Source organism: Chiloscyllium punctatum, chromosome 50 (assembly GCF_047496795.1).
Source record: "Chiloscyllium punctatum isolate Juve2018m chromosome 50, sChiPun1.3, whole genome shotgun sequence".
In the NCBI taxonomy this organism is placed as follows: Eukaryota; Metazoa; Chordata; class Chondrichthyes; order Orectolobiformes; family Hemiscylliidae; genus Chiloscyllium; species Chiloscyllium punctatum.
The window spans coordinates 49,077,070-49,099,267 of NC_092788.1; the positions used below are offsets into that span (position 1 = coordinate 49,077,070).

Below are 22,198 nucleotides of genomic sequence, written 5' to 3' on the forward strand. Positions count from 1 at the left end.
AGGGGACGATGTAAGGAGTAAAGGATAGGTGGGGATAGAGTGAGAAGAAGGGTTGGATAAAGGAGTGGACAACGATCTGGCTGGGGGAGGGCAACTAGCTGTTAATGGAGACTGTTAGTGGCTAACCATAGGTAGTGTGTAATGGCAGGCTGTGAGAACAAGGACTGGGGTGTGGGTAGGGGGGGGGCTAGGACATGAGGTTGCTAAACTATGGTTTGCCACTAACTGTCTCCGTTGTAAGCTGTTTCCCACAGACATCACTGTATGATTGGAGCTGCAGAGGACAGAGCTGCAGATGGGCGGCATAGTGGCACAGTGGTTAGCACTGCTGCCTCACAGTGCCAGAGACCCGGGTTCTATCCCCGCCTCAGGCAACTGTCTGTGCGGAGTTTGCTCATTCTCCCCGTATCTGCGTGGGTTTCCTCCGGGTGCTCCGGTTTCCTCCCACATTCCAAAAACGTGCGGGTTAGGTGAATTGGCCATGCTAAATTGCCACAGTGTTAGATGTTGGGGAATGGGTCTGAGTGGGTTGCTCTTTAGGCGGTTTGTCTAAGTAATCTAATCATAAAAAATAAAACTTCTTCAATATCCTTCCTAACACCCTCTGAACTCCTCAAAGATGTATCTTAAAGTTTTTCTCTTTAATCAACGTTTCCAGCATTCGTGAAACACTTTTCGGGATTTGTCAATGTGAAAGGCTCCATACAATGCAGGTAGTTGTTGTTATTGTCTGACATCAGGAGAAACAGGAATGAGCCCTCTCTCTCTTATACCTGATGAACAGCAGCAAAAGCAGGAAGCACTGAGCATGCTCCAGCCCATAATGGGCCTCTGGTGATTGATCTCAGTGCAGGACGAATAAGATGATGGAGACGGGACTGGAAGACCAGGCAGTGCCAGTTGGTCCTCCAACAAATCTGAGTGAATGAGGGGCGTGGCTATACTCAACCACGTGATAAGCTTCACTGGCAGCACAGTGTTGTTGGGACCAAGCCATTGGAAATGTGTGAAGGTGCAGGGCACGGTTATGGAATGACCTATTGACCAGGAAGAGAAGGAAATTTTAATGGAATGGGCTGAGACGTTTTACAGAACTTAGTGCACATCGGAAAACACAAATTTGAAAATCCCAGGCCCGTGTTTGTGGCAAACCGGAAAATGGTGAAATTGTGAGTGATCACGCCATCCTTCTTGGGGGCAGTGATCCACGGGACACGTGTGTAGCCGTCGACTTTGTAAGGGGCAAGCTGCAGGGGGACGCATGCGCAGCCTTCCCTGGCAGGAAGTGAGAGGGCAGGATTTACGCAGTGTCAGAGTCAGGATGTTTTCAATGTCAAAAAGTGTGATGCTGGAAAAACACAGCAGGTCAGGCAGCAACCGATCAGTGGGAAGGAAGATGGACATGTAGGACGGGTCAAGAGGGCGGTGCTGAGTTGGAAGGCTGGATCTGGGATAAGGTAGGGGGAGTGGAAATGAGGAAACTGGTGAAATCCACATTGATCCCATCTGGTTGGAGGATCCGAACACAGAAGATGAGGCGTTCTTCGTCCAGGCATCAGATGCCTGGCATTTGGCGGTGGAGGAGGCCCAGGACCTGCATGTTCTTGGTGGAGCAGGAAGGGGAGTTAAAGTCTTTGGACACAGGCTGTTTGGCTTGTTTAGTGTTTTACTGTTACTTTCACAGACCTTTTGTAAGTTAATTTTCCTCTACTGCCCAACCCCTGACAATGTGCTGCTCTCTAAACGGACTAAATTTTCCACAGTATCTTTGCCAGTGAATAAATCTTTTTTTTTTCAACAAAAGAGTGCATTTTCCTTCCATTTCTGACCATCAAATTCTGCAACATTCTTACTTCCTGTAATGCATTTAGCACTCCCTGAAATATCAACTGTTTCTCTGTCCACAGCCACCAGTGATTAATGCCAGAGTCCCATTGCCTGTGGAGAGGGTGATGTTTGACTTCCTTGTACAGCTGCAGTTCGTGTGGTGAAGGTGCTCCCACAATGTTCTTGGGTAAGAGATGTTACAGATTATTCACTCAGCGACAGTGAAGAGTTGACAATGTGTATGCAAATCAGCAATAGTTTGTATTTTTATCATTTTTATAATTTCACAGAAATTGAGAATTTCTGACATAAGGCCACAGATGGGGATATTAGGTCAGGTGATCAAAAATATTGTCAAATAAGCAGGTTTTGAGGAAAGCAAGTCTGAGAGGGTTAGGGTGCGAATTCCAGACTGTGTTCCCATGACCCTGTCGAAACAGCCAGACTGGTGAAGCAATGAATAAATGCATCTTTGGGAGTCTGAAAGAAATTGAGTTGTCGAGGTCTCTCAGGTTGTGTGGTGCAGGGAGACAGGGATGTTTACAGCCAGGAATTACATCAAGGGTGAGAATTTTAAATTGTTGCTTGTTAATAGGAGCCTTTTGATGAATCAACAAGTTTTGGTACAAGTGAGCACTTGGGCAGTAGGGTTTTAGATACTCTTGAGATTATATGTAAGTTGAATGTGGGAGGCTGGCCAGGAGTGTGTTTGGATAATGAAGTCTGGAGATAACACAGGGATGGACGAGTATTTCAGTAAATGAGCTGAGACTAGGGTGGAGTTGGGTGATGTCACTGATGTAGAAATAGCAGTTTTGGAGTCTGGTTTCTCCTCATCACTCCCCCTCACCCATTCACAAATATTGTTCGTTGTTCTGTCTGTCTTTTCTGGTTATGACCTTCTCTCCAATTCTGCTAAAAACGAATATTTGACCTCAAGGTTGTTGGAAAATCCTGCTCCATCTCCACTCTCCCTTTCCTTTCTGAATTCCTCATATGTGGTGTCCATCCAGGATCTATCTTTGTCCCCTCCTGTATCTCACCTACATACTGCCAGGAGGTGACATCGTATTGGTTTCCCATGTACACTGACAATGCCCAGCTCTCTCTCCCTATCATCCCTCTCCATTGCTCCACTGTTACTCATTCATCAAACTGCTTACCACACGCCTACAACTCGATTGGCTGCAATTTTCTCCAATGAAACACTGCAATGGTTAAACCCATTGCCTTCAGTTGCTATTACAAATTCCCTTCCCTTACTGCTGAGCCCCTCCCTCTCACTGGGAAATGCCTGAGGCAGAACTACACTCTTCATAATATTACTCTCATATTCTGACCCCAAGGTGATCTTCTGATCAGACATCTACACAATCGCAAACACCAGGAACTCCAATCTCTAAAATGTTGTTTTTCTCCACCTCACCCCAGCTCCATTGCTATTGAAACCCCTTACCCATGTCTGTGTTGCATTAAAGTTGACAAATCTAAAACAGAACCCTTGATTCTGCAACTGACCCAGAGTCTGGTTCCAGGTTCCCTCATGATGGGACACATCCTGTCAGTATTTACCCTGTCATACCCCTTAATAAGCCAATGTGTTTCAATAAGATCCCCTCTCATTCTCCCCCAAATCCAATGAGTCGAGTCCCAACTTCTTCAGCCTTTTCGTAAAAGAGAGTCCCTGCAAACCAGGGATCATCCCAGTCAATCTTCTCTAAATGCCTCCGATGAAGTGATGTCTTTCCTTATATAAAGGGTCCAAAACGTCTCTCATTACTCCATATGTAGTCTCACTTTATAAAGTTGCTCTCAGGTATATACTCCAAACTCTTATACTGCAAATCCCTTCAAACAAGGAACAACGTTTCATCTCCCTTCCTGATGACCTGTTGTAACTGTGTGCTGGCTTTCTGTGTTTCCTGCACGATTACCTCCTGGTCTCTTTTGTGTTGCAGTTTTCTACAGTTTCTACCATTTAAATAGTCCATTGTTCTTTTATTAACTCCTTCAAAATGAACAACTTCACATTATCCCAAGTTATGCTCCATTTGCCAACTTGGTGTCCACGTCTCCAACGAATCCCTCTCTGTAAACAGTTTATAATCCTTTTGGAAGTAAACTGGTCTGAATTTTCTCGGAGATTCCCCCCTCATTCTTCTCAACCTTTCCAGGGAGCACCGGCCAGTGGGAAGCATGCTGAGTTGCTGTCTTTTCAGAGAGACTCTTTGGAATGATTGGGAGGATCTTGCTGCCCATTGGTCAGAACTTGCCCATCAAGCTGCATGAGACTTTCACCCCCCATGTCTTATTGATGAGGCACAGCGGCAGCACGGAAGGAAAGAAAAGGAAGAAAATCCTGCTGTCCGTATCTCACTGACTCTTGGAACATTCTCTTCCATGTGTCAAAGATCTGCCCTGTTCAGTCACATGAAGTCCCAAGGTGGAAACACATAGAAACCCACACAGATTTCCCCCTGAACTGACTGCTGGTCTCCACAAGGGGTGATGTGTACAGTCATCCTGGCCCAGGAGGAGGGGATGGTGTGAGTTTCTAACCTGACCTGACAGTGACAGATTTTATAAACTTGTATTACAGGATACTACAGGTGGATATTCAGATAGGAATCTCAGTAATTGTAACGCCAAACTCTGATTGAATTACTCCATTCATCAGGACCTGGATATTTGCACTGTGTGTGAGTATTTTGTTCCAGCTCAATTCCATTTTCTGCATAAAAATTCTCCTTTGAATCAAACCACCCTGTCAATCGATCTCCCCGAAATCTTCAATATATGTCCAGTAATCCATTTATGATGAATTGATGAGTGTAAGGTTTAACATCCTGATGTATATGTTTTGTAAGCACTTGCCTCTCAGCTCCCCTCAATTTCCTTTGCTACAAGGAGAACAATCTCAGTTTCCACAAACCCCTGATTCCCCAGTGTTTGTTTGCTCTCTGTAAGGCACACATCAGGATCGTGTTGGAACATTCTCCACTTGCCTGCATCAGTGCAGCCCTCAACAGTATTAAAGAAAGCGAACATCCTCCAGGACAAAGCACTGTGCCTGAGTGGTGCCCCATCCACCACCTTCAGCATTCCCTCTCTCCACCCCCGATGCACAGTGGCATCACTGTCTAAAAGGTAAAGTCAGTATTGTCCTACCAGACCATAGGGCTGCTCTCTTATTAGGGAGAGATGTCTGGTGGTGGTTTAACCTGAAGGTTACCACAGCCCAAGCAAGGGGAGAGGTTGAGAATGAGAGTCCATCTATTATAGATGGATATTCTTGATATGTATGAACAACACCCATGTCCCTGCAACTAAAATCCCCCATTCCTTGAACCATCCTGGTAACTCTCCTGTGCCCCCTCTCAGGGACCCTGCCATCCTTTCCAATGTGTGGGCGATCTCTGGTTTGCACAGACCCAGCTGCTCTGTGTTCCTGTGGGTGATGTCATCATTGAGCAACAGTTGCACTAAACCTCACTGTCTGTGAGGGTGGGAGACACAAATCCCCAAAACATTTGAGATGTATTTAGTGTGCACTTGCTATGCCATGATAGATGACACTTTTCCACAAGTACTGGAAAATAGATGAGGATAGTTCGGTGGTAGTTTTCTTTCTCACAGACTCGATGGACCACCAGAGCGTTTTTCTGTTCTGTTTACCGCTGAGATGTATATTATAAGAATATGACAGGCTCCTTTGGACATCAGGTCAGAAAAGGTAATACTAGAATAGATGACATGTGATTGGTCGATTTTCTTGGGAGGAAAGTGAGACGCAGAGGTTTAAGAGGAAATTCAGAAGCTCAGCGCAGGAATTGTAAAGGGCCATTATCAAGTGAGAAATAAACATTGGGCATCCTGAAAGCTGGAAATAACGAAAGGCACATATAGCAGAGCTTTTAGAGACTGGAGGGGATTAGACATGGGGAGGATAATGAAGCTGGATGAGTTGCAAGTTGGAAAGGATTGTGAGGATGGAGGATGTTACAGAGATAGAGATATTTTGTGATAGAGGTTTTTGGATATTGAGGCTGGAGTGGAATTATAGAGATGAGGAGGATTTGAAAGGCTGGATGAGGTGGCACTGATAGGCAGAGTTCCAAACATAGAGGAATTTATAGAGATAACGAGTCATAAAGTTACACAGCATCGACACAGACCCTGTGGTCCAACCAGTCCGTGTCGACCATAAATTCGAACTGAACTAATCACACCTGCCTCCACTTGATCCAAGTCCATCCGAGCATTCCCTATTGATATACGGGTCCAAATGTTTTTTTTTCCCTATTAGAATTCCATTCCCCTACCCTTTTGCTCTATATTTACACCTGACTAATTCACTCAACCCAATCATCCCTGAACACTATGGGCAATTGAGCACGGCCAGTTCACCTCCCCGTACATCTGTGGATTGTGGGAGGAAACGGGAGCACCTGGAGGAACCCACGCTGTCATGGAGAAGAATATGCAAACTCCACATGGACAGTCACCCAATACAGGAATTGAGCCTGTGTCCCTGGCGCTGAGAGTTATCAGTGCTAACCGTTGAGCCACTGTGCCACCCTGAAATTGTAATTGCATTCACATCTACCATGTCCTCTGCAAGTTTATTCCACATGTGAACCACTCTCAGTGCAGAAACAAAAAATAAAATCCGGAACTTCTTTTTTAAGCTTTACTTTTTAACGTGAGAAACGTATGTCCCCAATCTTGAATCGTGCCCCCTCCTGGAAAGGGCACCTGCTGTTCGCATTACCGAAACTCTTCAAGATTTTATAAACCTCTAATAAGGTCACCCCTCAGCCTCCTGTGCTCCAGTGAAAAAGGACCCAGCCTATCCAGACTCTGCTTATAACTCAAACCATCCATTCCCATCACCATCCTGGTAAATCTATTCTGAACCTGCTCCAATTTAATAACATCCTTCCTATAACAGCACAACCAGAACTAGACACAGTATTCCAGAAGAGGCCTCCCCAACATCCTGTACAACCTCAACATAACGTCCTAACTCCTATATTCAAAGATCTGAGCAATGAAGGCAAATGTGCTAAACTGCTTCTGAACCACCCTGTCTGCATGTGACACATAGTTCAAAGATCTGAACCCCTCGGTCTCTTTGTTCCATATCACTATCCGAGGCCCAACTTTTAATCAGTCTAAGTCCAGCCTTCGTTTGTTTTATCAAGATGTAATATTTCGCATTTATTCCAATCCAAAAATCACAAACATCCTTTGAGTATAAAGGCAAGTGGTATATACTTAAGAGTAAAATCAGTAATGCAAAAAGGGGACAGGAGACCGCTTTGGCGAATAGGGAAAGGGTTTTTAGAAATACATTAAGAGCAAATGGGTCACTAGAGAGAGAATAGGCCACCTCAAAGATCAACAAGGCAGCCTATGTGTGAAGATGCAGGAGATGGGGTTTTGGGGGGGATACTAAACGTGTGGCATCAGTGTTTACTGTGGAGAAGGAGAGATTTGTGGGGGTTGTCAAGATTAGAGATCGTGAGGGTGATGAGACAGGAGGAGATTGGAGGACGTTACAGAGATTGAGATGTTTGTGATACCAGAGATAGCGATGGTTCTGAGGCTAGAGAGGATTTCTAGAGATAAGGAAGAGTTTAGCCTGGATGAGATGACAGTGATCTGGGGAGTTGTGAGCATGGAGGAATTCACAAAGATAGTGAGAGTTAAAGTCATAAAGTGATACAGAACAGAGACAGACCCTGTGGTTAAACCATTCCGTGTCGACCATAATTCCCAACTAATCTAATCGCCCCTCCCTCCGCTTGGTCCACATTCATCCAAACATTTCCTATTTATGTACTTGTCTAAATGTCTTTTAAACATTGTAATTGTATTCACAGCTGCCTCTTTTTCTGGGAGTTCACTTCACACATGTAAAAGTAAAAACAAATCCCCAATTTACTTTTTAAACCTTTCACATCTATTTTCAAATTGTATGCACCCAGGTCTTGAAAAACTCCCCCCCCCCACCCCACCCCCGGCCATTCACCTTGTCTACACGCTTCATGGTTTTATAAACCTCTAAGTTCATCCATCAACCTCCTACGCTCTAGTGAAAAAGCAACCCAGCCTATCCAGTTTCTCCTTGTGACACAATCCCTCCATTCATGGCAACATCCCGGTTAGTCTCTTCTGAATCCGCTCCAATTTAATAATATCCTTCCTATAACAGCACAACCAGAACTGGACACAGTATTCCAGAAGAGGCCTCCCCAACATCCTGTACAGCCTCAACCTAAATTCCCAACTCCGGTACTCAGTGGTCTGAGCAATGAAGGTAAGTGTGCTAACCACCTTCTTCTACAAGTTCCACTCCTGACTCTGATGGACAGTAACTGCAGAATCAGAGTCCTGCAGTGATGTGTGAACTCTACACCACACGGAGCAGGGGGATGACCACTTCCCTGTGTGCACTCACTGGTGTCTCAGTCGTGTTGAGTCTCAGCAAATCCCTTGTCACACAGAGAGGGAAACAGCTCCTACCCAGTGTGAACCCGCTGGTGTCTCAGGGAGTCAGGATGAATCACTGAATCCCCTCTCACACCCTGACCATCTTATTGGCCTCTCCCCTGTGTGGGCTCACTGGGGTCTCAGGGAGTCAGGATGAATCACTGAATCCCTTCTCACACCCTGACCATCTGAATGGCCTCTCCCCTGTGTGGGCTCACTGGGGTCTCAGCAGGTGGTGCATTTGAGTGAATCTCTTCCCCACATTGGGAGCAAGTGAATGGTCATTCTCCAGAGTGAGCTCGCTGGTGTTTCAGCAGATCAGAGGACTGAGTGAATCCTTTCCCACACATGGAGCAGGTGAAGGATCTAAATCCATTGTGCCCGCTCTGGTGCCTCAGCAGATTGTAAGATCGAGTAAATCCCTTCCCATACGTGAGGCAGGTGAACAGCCTCTCCCAGTGTGACTGTGTCAGTGAGTGTCCCACTGGGAGGGGTAAGTAAATTTCTTCACATTTACACAGCTTCGCCCTGGTCCCGTTACATTGGTGTCTTCCCAGATCACATGACCGGTTAAATATTCGACCAGCTGCCGAACATGGGAATGATTTCTCTGAGCTAGGAATGCTGCTTTCCCCTTTTTATATTACTGATAAGGATCAGGACCTGCAGAATTGGACGACTCTGCAGTTGATGTGATGTTAAAGCTGAGTTTTCCATCTGTGAACGCTCTCTGTCTGTGAAACAAGTTTTTCCCTATCATTACTACAAATGCCAACACCAGCTCTCCCTTCAGCTCTCCTGAATGTCTAAATTTAGACGAATGCAAAGACCTCAGGAATGTGTTTTGCACTCATTTGTTTCTGAAAGTAAATTGGAGCCATTTTGAATAAATTTATACACTTTACCAGCAGAACTCATGCCTACTCTGTCATTTACGATTTGTAACCCATGGGAAATTTGTTACTATCTTCGATGACCGTTATAATGCTCTGCCCACTTCTTTGGAGCCAGGATAAGTCAATTCTAATAATTACCAATAGATTGTATCTGAACAGAATGTCCCCACAACAGTAGGCACTCTGACACTCAGTGCCCATCATTTAAGTTCTTTTTCTTAAACCCCTCATGTGTCTGGCAATCTGGCAATACAATTGGAGATATTTTATACAGTAACCTTTCAGTCTCAATTGCCAGTTCCAGTCCTTGAAGCAGCCAGTAACACGCCATAGTGACTTGAATTCTAACAGCAGCATTGCCTTGGCAGGAGAGATTGAGGAGAATGAAGCTGTCTTCTCTGGACTATCTAAACATGAAACACTTCAAATGAACAAAAATCTTAAAGAGATCAATATGGTAGACACAGCAAGGATGTGTGCCCTGGCAGGTGTGTCTGGAATGAAATAAGTACTAACTGTGATATCTTTACCCAGCATCACCTTTAGCTGCATAAATGTTTAAGATTTATTTGCTGCTCTAATTCCACTCTCTTGATCACTCCCCTTTGTAACTTCTGTAATGTTGGCAACCGTGCAAATTGATAACATTTGTTTCAATCCATCCCAAAACCTCTCTGTATCTGTGTCTCACTTTTGTTCACTGAGACCCTCATTCAATCTGACCTCTTTACAAACCCTGCCCTGATATTCCCTTAGAGGGCTCAGAATAAAATGTTCACAGAATTGTTAATGCAGAAAGGAGGCTGCTTAACTCATCAGCTCTCCAAAGGTAAGAGGGCTGAAAGGTAAAGAAGAGGGGTGTGTGGGGTTGGTGGGATGGGAACTCGGAAGGCAATAGGTAGATGTAGATGGGAGGTAATGGGGAGAGGGTGGGGTGGATAATTGGGAAGGAAGATGGACAGGTGGGACAGTTCAAGAGACCAGTGTCGAGTTGGAGGGTTGGATCTGAGAGAAGGTGGGGGGAGGGGAGATGGGCAAACCTTGATACCGTGTGGTTGAAGGGTCACAAGATGGAAGATAAGGTGTTATTCTTCCAGGCGTCGAGCGGCTGGGATTTGGCAATGGAGGCAGCCCAGAACCTGCATCTCCTTGGTGGAGTGGGAGAGGGCGTTGAAGTGGTCGGCCACAGGGTGGTGGAGTTGTTTGGTGCATGTGTTCCAGAAATGTTCTCTGAATCAAGGTGGCGTCCTGACTCCCCAATGTAGAGGAGACAACATCGAGAGCAAAGGATAAAATAGGTGAGGTGTCTGGACGTGCAGGGAAATCTCTGCTGGATGTGGGAGGATCCTTTGGTGCCGTGGATTGACATGAGGTGAATGTGTGGGCACAGGTTTTACACCTCTTGAACTGGCTGTCAAAGGTGCTGGGAGTGGAGGGTGGATTGTCGCAGAGGAAATGGTCTTTGTGGAATGCTGAAATGGGTGGGAAGGGAAATATATCTCTGATGATGCGGTCTGATTGTAGGTGGTGGAACTGGCAGAGGATGATGTATTGTATCTGGGTGGAAGGTGAGGACTGGGGGGTTCTATCCTTGTTGTGGTTGGAGGTGTGGGGTACAAGAGTAGAGGTGCAGGAAGTGGAGGAGATACACTGGAGGGCATTGTTGACCACATGGGAGGGGAAATTGTGAATGCTTGAAAGAGGAGGCAATTTGGTATGTTCTAGAGGGTTCTGCCAGCTTGCATCAAGTTTCACTGGAACACTGCAGTAAGCATGAGACAGAGATGTTGGCCAGGGAACAGTCTTATGTGTTAAAGAGCAGGCAACTGGAAGCTCAGGGTCTTTTTTGCAGCAGAACGTAGATCATCAGCCACCATTTCCACCACGTCCACTGAGATGCTGCCAGACACAGGTTCCTGTCCCCTCCATTAACAGCGATGCACCCTCCCAGCAAGATCATTCTCCACTCCTTTGTATTTCCAAATGTTTCTGTCTCTCTTTGCACTCCATCTCAACCTATTATTTACTCTTTATCCCCTATCTCCTGCAGTCCAAAGATATGCAGGTTCGGTAAATTGGCCAAGCTACATTTCCCGGAGTGTTCTGGGATGCATAGTTTAGGTGCATTAGTCAGGGGAAATGTAGAGTAATAGGGTCGTGCAATGGGTTTGGGTGGGATAATCATCGGAGGCTGGGTGTGAGCTTGTTTGGCTGATGGCCCTGTTTCCACATGGGAGCTGGGAAAATTTAGAATTCCTACAATCGGATCTAAGGAAGGGTCACAGGTACCAGAATGACCCTTGGTGTGTGAAGGAGGTGGAAACGGGAAACGGGAAGTGGCAGCGGAAACCGAATGAAATGTATCAGTTTAGACTGGGAGGGGTTTAATTACACTCTGTACAGGTCGCTAGTCCTGAATTAGAAACTCCTGCTCCCACGTTTGCAGCAAATGGGAAAATGTCTGCGAACCTCAGGCAATGATAGGACCTGGGTTATGGCCACCACCTTTATTGGGGGCAAGGTACAGCGAGGCGCATGGACATGTCCTAATCCTGGGTGGGGGCGGGGCGATTTGAAGAGGAGCATTTACACATCAGACACACACCAGGGAAATATTTGTCTTTAATCTTCATCTTGCACTGACTGTGAGCTTTGTCTTGTGAATTGTTTTTTATGAGATATTAATTGAGAATAATTGAGACCGGGATCTCAAAAGCATGTTTCTACAGTCAGCGGAGTCATCAAGATCTGAATATCATTGGCATTTAACTGTGGAACGAGAAAGGTTTGTCTGTTCTGTCTGTTGAAAAGTAGCTCATATTTTTAGGTAAAAACAATGTCCTGTGGCCCAACATTTCAACTCCCCTCCCACTCAGCAAGGACATGGAGGTCCTGGGCCTCCTTCACTGCCGCTCCCTCACCACCCGACGCCTCGAGGAAGAACGCCTCATCTTCCGCCTTTGAACACTTCAACCCCAGGGCATCAACGTAGACTTCACCAGTTTCCTCATTTCCCCTTCCCCCACCTCACCCCAGTTCCAAACTTCCAGCTCAGTATTGTCCCCATGACTTGTCCTACCTGCCTATCTTCCTTTCCACCTATCCATTCCACCCTCCTCTCTGACCCATCACCTTCATCATCACCCCACTCACCTATTGTACTCTTTCCTACGTTCTCCCCACCCCCACCCTCCTCTCATTTATCTCTCCACGCTGCAGGCACCCTGTCTCTATTCCCGATGAAGGGCTTTTGCCCGAAACGTCGATTTTACTGCTTCTCGGATGCTGCCTGAACTGCTGTGCTTTTCCAGAACCACCCTATTCCAGACTCTCATATTTTTGTAAAGCAAATAGCAGAAACATGTACAAATTCATGGTTGGATCACCCTTGGGGTATGTGCTCTGTTCTGGGCCTTGCAGCCCAGGAAGGAGATATTGGTCTGAGAGGGAACATAGATTTATCCAAACTACACCTCGCCTCTTTGCAGGAACTGTCATGTTTAGACCCAGTCAACCACTTCATGACTTTAACCTGTGATCTCCTTACTTTCAATTCCCTGTAAAATTCCCATTAAAATTTCTTATGGACTCAAATTCCAGTAACTTTTCAGGTGGAATTTTACAGATGCTGACAATTATCTGTTCATCCAGAAATTGCTGAAGGCCATGTTGACGCTGAGTGCTGCTTGGCTCAATGAGAATGTTTTGGAGTTGGGTGAAAACAAAGGGAGATGAGACAGGGAGAAGGTGAAGCTGAAACTCAGTTTTAGTTCAAGCCATTCAGATTTTCGCATGGTCCCAATGGGAACAGCCAATTTGTAAGCGACACTGTGGAGTATTTGTTAACAGTTTTTAAAGTATAATATATCAGTTTAAGTAAAGATTGGGGCTATTGATTACAATGGACATGTTTGAAGTGAAGGAAGGTTGAAAGCTCTTTTAAATTCTCTTAATGGGAGTAACGAGCTGAATCTAGAGAGACATTGAGACAGGAACCCTCAGACCCGTGGCGGGCTCCTCTTGTACAATGTGGGAAATAAGGGAAGCTTCTAGTGTCCCTGACGGCTATGTGTGTAGGAAGTGTGTCCATCTGCGCTACTGGGAAACTGCTTTTCAGACCTGGAGCTGTGAGTGGACTCACTGTGGACCGTCTATGACACTGAGAATATTATGGACAGCACGTTTAGTGAGTTTGTCACACTGCAGGTGAGGGTTACACAGGCACAAAGGGAATGGGTGACCATCACATCAAGTTAAAGGCTCAGCAAGGGAATGCAGGAGTCCCCATTGATCATCCCCTTCTCAAACAGATACTGTATACCGGTTGGAATTCTGTTGGGGGTGAATGGGTGGGGTGGTCTCTTGGGGAAATCAGCAACAGCCAGGGTCATGACACCACAGATAGCTCTGCTGCACCGAACAGGAGGAAAGACAGTTGCAGGGCTATAGTGACATGGGATCAATGGTCAGAGTAAGGGCAGGTATTTCTGTGGCCACAGGCATGAATCAAGGATGGCATGTTACCTCCCTGGTGCTAGGATCTGTAATAGCATGGAGTGGCTACAGTGAGTTCTGCAGCTGGAGGGTAAATAACCAATGGTTGTGGAACACACAGATACCAACAACATCGCGAAACAAAAGGATGAGGGCCTGAAATATGTATAAAGGAAAATCAGAGATATATTAAAATGAAAAGTAATAATGTCAGACTTACACCCAGTGCCATGTGCTAGTGAGAGCAGGAACAAGAGGATAGATCAGCTGAATGTGTGGCTGGAGAAATGGTGTACCAGAGAAGGGTTTAGATTTTCCAGGCACTGCGACCGTTTCTGGGCTAGGTGAGACTTGTACCAGCCTGATTGGTTACCCCTGGGCAGGGCTGGGAGAAATCTCTTGGTTGGGTGATTGCCAGTTCCATTGGTGAGATTGTAACTAGTCTGGCAGGGGATTGGGAGCTAAAGAGTGGCTTAGATGGGCCAGATTCAGGTCAGGGAACGGGAGATAGAGTATTCGTGATGCAGGCAACAGCTCAGAAAGACAAAGGAAAGGAGAATTAAACGAGGATTGAGTCCTCTTCATCCATCAGTCCTGCCATCCCAGGGGTGAGCGTCAACAAAATATGAAGCCTTTTAAATGTCTATGACTCTAAGTGCCTCAGCAAAATCTTGGAAATCTGAAATAAAAACAAAAAGAAATTGCTGGAGATCCTCAGCAGGCCTGGCAGTATCTGAAATGGTGACAGTTGCAGGAAACATTGCAGTTTTGAAGACGTTGTATAATGCCATCCCACAGTGTCCACTACTCCAGGCAAAATGTCCCCAGCCCCTCCTTATGGGTCACATGTTTCAATACTGGCAGCACCCTTGTAAATCTTTTCTGGACTTTTTCAGGTTTCCCAACATCTTTCCTACAGCAGGGATATTAGAATGTAAAGCAGTCTGGGCATTCCAAAAGTGGCTGAGCCTATAAACTCTACAACCGAACCATGATCTCCCAACTCCTATACTCAATGCACTGCCCAATAACAGCTAGCATACCACTGACTGTGTGGAGTTTGTACATTCTCCCCGTGTCTGCGTGTGTTTCCTCCGGGTGCTCCGGTTTCCTCCCACAGTCCAAAGATGTGCAGGTCAGGTGAATTGGCCATGCTAAATTGCCCGTAGTGTTAGGTTAGGGGTAGATGTAGGGGTATGGGTTGGTTGCGCTTCGGCGGGGCGGTGTGGACTTGTTGGGCCGATGGGCCTGTTTCCACACTGTAAGTAACCTAATCTAATCTAATCTAATCAAACACCACCTTCACCGACCTGTCTACATTCAGCCCCACTTTCAAGGCACTATCAAACCACTCTGCACAGTGTATTTGTTCGTCAACACTTCCCAGGAACTTGTTATTATGGCGCTGAGTCCTATCTTCCTGAAATCGGGGAGACTAGAATTGAATGTAGTATTCTAAAACTGGCCTCACCAATGCCCTGTACAGCCACAACGTGACCTCCTAACTCTTATACTCAGTGAGAGAATCCATACAGTGTGGAAGCAGCCCATTCAGCCCATGAGACCTTACCAACCATCGGAATAGCATCCCACCTGAACCATGTGACCCAGCATTACCCACAGTTAATCCACCTAACCTGCACGTCTTTGGATTTTTTGAGGAAACCAGAGCGCCCAGAGGATGCCCATGCAAACACACAGAGGGAGAATGTGCAAACACAACACAGAGTGGAATCGAACTCAGGTCCCTTTATTAATGAGTGCACAGACCAATAAAGGTCAGCGTCCCAAATGCAGTCTTCTGCACCCAGTCTCCCTGAAACTTGACTTGCCAGGAGCTATGAAGTTCTGAGCTCTTCAGAGGAATTGAAAGTGAGGAGGAAACAACAGGAACAGGGTTGAGTTGTAGATCTATAAAATAACTCTCTGTTCCCCCCTCTCTGTTTCCCTCCCCCTCTGTTCCACTCCCCGTTCTCTGATTCTCCCCTGCCTCTGCCTGTCCTCCCCTGCCCCCATCTCTGTCCTCACCTGTGCGACACTCTCAATCCCCACATCGTCTCTTTCCCCCCACCCTCAGCCCACGCTCTCTGCCTACTCTCCCCTCCCTCTTCCCTAGTTCTGTATACCCCAGCCACAGGGAAAGGACCTTGTCTATTTGCCCTACCCATGACCGGCTGTTTTTATAAATCTCTATCAGGTCACCCCTCAGCCTCCGATGCTGCAGGGAAAACAGCCTATCCAACGCTGGCAACATCCTTGTAATTCTTTTCTGACCCCTTTCAAGTTTGAGAACATCCTTCCGATAAGAAGGAGACCAGAATTGCTGGAATATTTCAAAAGTTGCCTAATCAATGTCCTGTACAGCCACAATATGACATCCCGACACCTATACTACATTCTCTGACCAATAAAGGAAAGCATACCAACTGCCTTCTTCACTAACCTATCCATCTGTGACTCTACTTTCGAGGAACTATGAACCTGCACTCCAAGGTCTCTTTGTTTCGCAACACACCCCAGGAACTTACTATTAACTGCAAAAGTCCTGCTCAGGTTTGCTTTCCTAAAATGCAGCTTCTCACATTTTTGTAAACTGAACGCCTCAGCCCATTCGCCCATCTGATCCAGATCCCATTGTACCCTGAGATAATCTTTTTCACTGTCCACTGCACTGCCAATTTTGGTGTCATCTGCAAACATGCTAACAATCCCTCTTATGTTCACATTGATATAAATGGCAAACAGGAGTGGATTCAGCACCGATCTTTGTGACATTCCATTGGTCACAGGCCTCCAGCCTGAAAATCATCACTCCACCACCACACTCTGTCTTCGACCTTTGAACCAGTTCTATATTCAAATGGCTAGTTCTCCCAGTATTCCATGAGATCTAACCTTACGAACCAATCTCCCATGAGGAACCTTGTCGAATGCCTTACTGAAGTCCATGAAGATCATGTTCACCGCTCTGCCCTCATCAATCCGCTTTGTTACTTCTTCAGTAAACTCAGTCCAGTTCATGAGACATGATTTCCCACGCACAAGGCTTTTATTGATATCCAGGACTTAACTCTGTACATTGGGGTCTGTGTCGCCCAGTTATAGGAGTTAATATTCTGGATAACGTTCACGTACACCAGCTTTGTGTTTGTGACTGTGTATTGAGTCTTGTTAATAACACCAACACAGGTGAGTTCCTTTTGAAAGGCAGTCCCTATATCCCTACCCCCTCCCACCTGCTCTGTCTCCTCCATCCCCACCGTAGACAGTAAGTACGAGGAGCTCATGGAGTTTCCATGTGAGTGAGGTTGAGCAAATCTTCCTTTATTTCCACCAACCCACTATGAAATGGTGGTAGTGTCCTTTCCTCTGGACCAAGAGGATCGGGTTCAGAGTTTGGTAACAGCGGCTTTGAAGAGGCTGATTAGTAAACATGCCCAAGCCACCAGGCAATACTGTCTCCCACCTGTCCCTGCCTGAGTCTCCAAACAGAACCTCCCTGTAGTATCAATCCTGTCAGACTCTCCCATTGCTCAGTTTGTCCAGGATCCCCTCCTGCTGCTGCACTGCTCCTGTCCCTCACTGACCTGTCCATCCCCCAGTGTCCTCCACATTCATTCATTGTTTACAATCCCATTATTTCCCGTCCTCAAGCCCAGCCCCCTCCACTCTATTGGGCAGCAGCTGATCTCAATCCTCCAGGCTCCTGTGTGATCTAGAGCATGTTCCATTGGAAAGGAGATCAGTGCACGGGCGCAGTGCTGGCCAGTTGGTGGCGTATGTGCAGGGCAGGTCAGTGCCAGGGAGGGAGGCTGTGGATGTGTGGGATTAATCTGTCATTAGCAGCTCCCTTCCTTCTTTCTTCTGAGGACACGACCCAGGGGAATAGCCCTTTGCCTGGTGTCCTGACGAGTGGTCAAAGTATCAATGGGGGAGCATTTTACAGCAAGTTGTCAGAACTCTTATGAATAGTCAGGATTGTTATGGAAAATGACAAGGATGGGCCTCTAATTATAGTTCTAATTTGGTTAATTTTAGTTCAACCAGATATGATTTGGCCAGTGTGTGCAGAATGGCTCTCATCAGAGAATGGGGGTTCTGGGAGATGGGGGGAGGATTCACCAACACCCTGGAGGCTCCAAGTCAAACTCATTGATTTGGTTCTTCATCTGCAGACAGCAACTCGGAAACTGAATTCAAGGCGAGGAGAGAGATTGTGAGAACTGGGTGTGGAGGAAAGGAGGGACGAGATTGGTTTGGATTTCAGTTAACAAGAGAGAGAAATTGTGAGATTGAGATTTAAAGCTTTGGGGGAACAAGGAAACTACAATTTAATACTATCATTGTCTTATAGAGTTCCATCCTGTATTAAAAATGGTGACTTGTTTTTTTTCTGTTGTAGGGTACGGAAAGGGTGGATTTGCAGATGAGAAATTCAAATTGAACTTCATGTTCTGATCTGATATTTACTTGATCTGTGTCGATCTGAATATCATTGGCCTTTTCATCTGGAAGGAAAGGTGTACATTCTGTCCGTGGGCGAATATTTCAAATCTCAGTGTGACTGGAAAACGTACTGAGACACAGCCAAGTCCATGTTAATGTGCTTTGTGGCTTTGAAAGGAGGCTGGTTGTCAGGATTATCTCTGTGGCAACGGCAGTTCAAAAAGTCTAGTTCAATTCAGCACTTTGTGTTTAAACAACACACCCCTCCCCAACACCTCCGTGGCTCAGTCAAGTACTTGACAGGTGTTTCAGTTTCGTTGGGGTTGTCTGTCAGGATTCTCATGTGGAGGAGCGGGTCTTGGAATGGGGTGGACAAATTTAAAAATCACACGACACTAGGTTATCGTCCAACAGGTTTATTAGGAAGCACTAGCTTTCCAAGCACGATGTAATATTTAACTTTCAGGTGCATCTCTATGCTGACAGACTCTTCAGATAAGTACTTCAACAATTAAATAGGCCATATGTTCCCCATGCAATAGGTTTCCTCGAGCAGTGTAAACTGCTATTCTTGCCCTGGGGATAGCTAGCCATTTGTATACCCAGTCAAAATCCCATCAAGCTTTTTGTTGACCTTTGAAGTTTTTCTAATCTCCTAGTTTCTCCTTGGTCTTTGCCAATTTGTATGCCTTCTATTTCAATTTGATAGACTCCCTTATTTCCTTAGACACAAATGGCAGATTATTCCTTTTCCTACAGTCCTTCCTTTTCACTGATATATATAATTTTGCTGTGCACTTTGAAAAATTACTGCCTCATCCTGTTGTAGTCTACTTTGTTTAAGCACAGGATCTTGGGATTGGACTTAATCTTCCCGCTTTCCATCGGTGTTCTAAATTCAACCAGGCTTCTCACAAGTCTTTTATCAGATTACGAGGTGAGGCGATGTTTCCTGGGTGTTTTGGTTTTCATTGTCAGAGACCTTGGCTTTGTAATAAAGTATAGAATCGATATTCACAACAGAAAATTTTGAATGCCGTGAATGTACTACACAGTCTAAAACCATAAATCACTGTCTCCCCTCAGTTTAAAATTGCAAAATCATTATCTCCTACACACGTCCTCACTATCTAAGTTTGGAATGCTAATCCACCTGACTATCCTGCATTTTCCGAAAATCTCCTTTAGTGAAGATGGTGAGTTTTGGATTCAGTTTTGCAGTCATTACCGTAAGAAGATAAGCATTGGGCACAGGAGAGGCAATGCAGCCCTTCGAACCAGCTCCACCATTTAATACGGTAATGATTGAGCTCACCTCGGTCTCAGCTGGATTTTCCCGCCTGCTCTGTCTCACCCTTCAACTCATTGCAAATTCAACATCTGTATCTCTTCATTAAATTTGCGCATTGCCCTGGCATCCACCGCATTTTGAATAGGGGATTCCACAGATTCACAACACATTGAGACAAGTACATTCTTCCTCATGAGAATAGAATAGAGTCCCTATAGTGCAGAAACAGGGTATTCGTTCATCGATTCCACACCAACCCTATGATGAGCATCCCATTCAGACCCACTCTTTCCTGTAACCCTGCTTTTGCAATGGCTAATGGCTTAACCTGCAAATGTATGGCAATTTAGTATGGCCAATTCACCTATCCTGCACATCTTTGGACTGTGGGAGGAAACTGGAGCACCCAGAAGAAACCCACGCAGACATGGGGAGAGCGTGTAAACTCCACACATTCGCCTATGGCTGGAACCAAACCCAGGTCCCTGAAGCTCTGAGGCAGCAGTGCTATCCACTGAGCCACCTCTGCTACAAATCTACTTGGCCTCATTAACCTCCCCACCCCCAAATTGGTCGAATCTATGTTGCTTATGTCAGAAATCAGGTTATGGAAGCAGATGTCTGAGCAAAACCCAATGACAGCCCATATGTCCTGCGTGTCTGAATGGGGATTCTCTTCACAACAACATCCAGCCCACACTTTCCAGAGATAGGGCTCCAGTGGCTTCATGTCGACTACAACTCACACAATCCCTGAGACAGGGACTACACGTGTGAGGGGAAACCCGGCACTGCACATGTACACATTGTGGGCCGATTTTGGAGCATGTGCTTTGGGGTTAATAGCGGAAAGTATTTCACACTGTGATTGGCTGGAGGAGGAATGCATCTGCTTGTAGTATTGATCTGTTGGTGCGTTAAAGTGTCATCACACCCATGTGGGACCAAGTTCCATCCCCAACTCATTGTAATGCTTGGAATCGACCAAGGGGAAACACAGAAGGATCTGACCCATTCTCCCAGACTGAAGGTTCCTCTTCTGTCCAGGATCTGCCACCTCCCTTTCTGTTTCCTTTTGTTTCATTCTGCTGTTACATTATTGACTTGCAGCAACTGAAGGGAAAGGAAGTGAACCCAGAAAGGGTGCAGAGTCTAACCAGGGACGGGAAGTGGTGGCATGGATCTGTTTATCAGTTACTCCATGAGAATGGGGAGGGTGTACATTAGGGGTTAGCAGAGTCAGAATGTTGGGAGAGAGTAAGTGGGCTGGAGGGTTACAGCTTTGGGGGGAGAAATGGTAAAAAGATATTCCAGAGAAACTAGAATTGTCTGTTCTGAATTTCTAATCTGTACATATTCCTTTTATCCAGGGTGCTAGATGGTGAAGATTTGCAGACTGAAATCTCAAAATCACGTGCAGATAGTGATTAAGTTACACAACATTTGAAGAACCAAAGATGGAGAATCACTCGGCCAAAATCCTGCAACACTCCCCCTCACAGCATTGTCGGTCTATCTGCGCCAAATGGACTGTGAATGGTTCAAGATGACAGTTCACGACCATCTTCTCAAGGGTAACTAGAGATGGGGAATAAATGCTGGCTGAGCCAGTGATGCCCATATCCTGGAAATGGTTTCTATCTCTCGTTGCTGAAACCCAATTGATGTTCCTGCAGGATGATGAGGGGCGCTGAGTGCATTCTCCAGGAGGCAGCACCCTCACATTACCCCTGCCTACACCCACACAGTAACTTAGCAACGTCACTGGAACAAAAGGCAGTGAAGTCCAAGGAGGACTGAGATATAGTTCTTCGAGGTAAAGTCATCAAAGGGGATTGGAATACAACAGGAACAGGAAACTGAGCGGGATGGTCAGCTGTTTCCCATTGAATGGTGAAGCAGGATCGAAAGGCCGAATGGCCTTCTCCTGCTGCTATCTTCCAGGTATGTATATAGCCATGGAGCCTGGGTAGGAAGAAGTAGGCAGGGCAGGGATTCTCCAGGCGATAACACTTCCACAACAGTTTTCAGTGAGGGATGATTTGATGGATTTTATTTAACATTTATCTTTAAAGCAAGGTTTTTGAATTTGTTTTTTTAAAGCAAATGTACAAGTTTATTCCACAATAAATACATCGAAAAGAATCGAAACTATCTGCATATAACAGCTTTTAAAATTTCAAATTCACTTGAGAACAAAATCCTGTCTACTCCTGGACACCACCACTTTCCAGTTACTCAAACTCCAGTGAAGTATTCCCTCCCTGTCTGAGCCTTTGGTTTGATTTAACTGCTTTTCAGTCCTCGTTCTGTGAGCTGTGAAGCGTTCTTATTCCCCATTTCTCTTACCCAGAAATGTTATCTCACACAGCTGAGCAACCTTCCCAGCATCAACATCACTATTGCATTATTTTGCTTTTTGTTAACATATAATCACCAGCAGTAGCACACCAGTGTCATCAGTTGAATATTTAGAAATAAAGCCCATTATGGGCAAAGCAAACCATTACAAGTGACAGAGTGGGAACCGACTAAATCAAAGTCGAGTTGGAGGTGAGGGGGCAGCGGTGGAGATAAAGCACTGTATCCCCTGCTGTGCCCACCTCTATCTCAAGGAATCGAGAGCATTGATATACACCACATGCTCCTTCTCCAAGGACACCCTGCTGCGTCGCCTTTATCCTCAATCGTAGAATAGAATCCCTACAGTGCGGTAGGAGAGCATTGGCCCATCAGACTCCACCGATCA

The 22,198-nt window shown here is 45.8% G+C and overlaps 1 long non-coding RNA gene across 1 annotated transcript in view; it reads left to right on the forward strand.

Moving 5' to 3' along the window:
- Nucleotides 1-21,594, forward strand: part of LOC140470090 (uncharacterized) — a 28,124-nt gene extending 6,530 nt beyond the window's left edge. The window contains exons 2-6 of the long non-coding RNA XR_011956363.1: nt 1,908-2,014; nt 4,427-4,526; nt 8,045-8,149; nt 18,115-19,095; nt 20,820-21,594. This is a non-coding gene — a long non-coding RNA (uncharacterized lncRNA). The remainder of the gene's footprint in view (nt 1-1,907; nt 2,015-4,426; nt 4,527-8,044; nt 8,150-18,114; nt 19,096-20,819) is intronic.
- Nucleotides 21,595-22,198: the final 604 nt, after the last annotated feature.